The sequence below is a fragment of the Schistosoma mansoni genome, chromosome 1 (assembly GCF_000237925.1).
Source record: "Schistosoma mansoni strain Puerto Rico chromosome 1, complete genome".
Lineage (NCBI taxonomy): Eukaryota > Metazoa > Platyhelminthes > Trematoda > Strigeidida > Schistosomatidae > Schistosoma > Schistosoma mansoni.
Window position 1 is genome coordinate 59,697,086 of NC_031495.1, and position 2,103 is coordinate 59,699,188.

Genomic DNA, 2,103 nt, shown 5'->3' on the forward strand with positions numbered 1-2,103 from the left:
GACTTGGTTCGAGTCCCAGAGTCCCTTTTTTCAGAGATACGGGTACATCCAGCGGACACGCCCTTTTTGGATTCCACTGCTAGCCACTATCCATCTTTGCTTACCATGCTTGTGAATTAAGGCTATACCGAGGCAATACGCACAGTATACACATATGCCAATTAGAGACTGACCATTCGCAGTCCTAAACATCAATGGGAGTATTCAAACAAACTATATTCAAACAATACTAAGTGTAATGTAAGCTCCAGATACTTAGGTTTCTCATTGGTTTACCTATTAACTGGCGAGTTGTAACTGGGACTTTAAGGTAACTACCATTTATGCCATTCATATTAATTCATACTCTACCGTGTTGTAGTGACAGACATTACATTTTACCTTTTTTCAATGTCTCGTAAAGCAAATTGTATGTTTCTTTAATTCATATCAATCTTTTAACATTAGGTGTTTGGTAAACACTTGAGTTTTCTACTCATGTAATAATAATAACAGCTCTATTCAGCGCTAAATATTTTGTGGCAAAAAAAATTCTCGGAACTAATTATGCATCATTACAATAAATTTCTCTTTAATATAGGTTCCCATTGTAATTGATTGAAACTTATTTTAAAAATGCTTTTCTTACTCTCCATCTTCCACTTGTATTCAGTCATTAAAGTTCTTTACCAAATCAGCTGTTATAACTATTTTTCTTCATCATACACAAGGTGCTTGAGTTTCAACTTGTTTGTCTCTCATTTTTCCAAAGAATGATTATGGAAGAAAATATCTCAAGAAACTCAGTGTTTGTGCTCGAGCACTTTGGTATTTGGCATTACAATAACTTGAAATTGACAACCTTCAATCATCACCTCTTCTCAAGATAGTTCACGTGATGAAGAGTCAACTAGACTAGTGGCCACTTTGCAAATTGGTCGATAGAATTAGGTCTTCACCTGACACACATGACATTCGTCACTACTCAGTGATCGATCAATGGCAAATAAACTACAATCCTAAAGGAGGTCAGCCGTAGCCCGGATAGCTCAGTGATAATGTCACTGACTGTGAAGCCGGATGATACGGGATTGGATTAACCAGGGAGCATCAGTTCTCTCGAGGTTAAGTTATAGCATGCAGACGAGTGCTAAGTAGCGTGGAACCTAGGTCCACGGTTTTCTGTCAACTATATCCACTCACCACCTTACAACTTGTGATCTCGTTATGGTCCCATGTGGATATATACATTCAAGAGTAATAATTACTGGGCTTAAGCTAATCTAAAAAGGCTAGGTAGATTGAAATGTCATCAAAGTTCGAAAATCGATGGACGAAGCACTTGAGAAGACTGTCTTCTATAGCACTTGATTATATACAATGTTTTGCATTTTCATATTCGTGAATAATAGAAGGTTTTAATTATAAACGTTTTCTAGGTTGCCTTGACGAACTTTGCATTAAGTACAAACATGGTGTACGATATGTAAAACCACTGTTTTTAAGTAATTTGTAATATTCTTTTGGTTTGCAAGCAGCCGATGGAAAGTTGCGAAATAAGTGAATTCATACTTATTCTGATACTACTGCTGCACATGCTTTAAAACAAATTAATCACATGATTACAAATAATAAAAGTGTTAATTAAAAGCAGTTTACTACCAAAGTCTATCATTATATATTTGTATAAACTTACCATCTGTATACGCTTTCAATCTATGAAAATAATTTATAAGCTGACTGAAAAATCTATTAAATGGTAGATAAAAATTGACATATAGAAAAAGTGGTGTACCACGAAATCTGTACGTTTGATAATGACTAATTAGGACACCCTAAATGTGAAATGTTATAACCAGAATTAACATACAAACTATTACTTCTTAAACATAATTTAATCAGAAATTCTTTTATATCAACCGACCATATACTTAATTTAGCAGACGGCATTGACGATCATATTATTCACTAGCTTATGTACCCAAACATTAACAATGTCATGTGAGGGCAGACATCTAATTCTTTCTTAGTACTAAATTCGAAGGACCCAGGTATATTCAGCTGACGAGTAACAAGTAGGACGAAAGGCGTGTCCTGGATTCCACTACTAGTCACTATCCATCT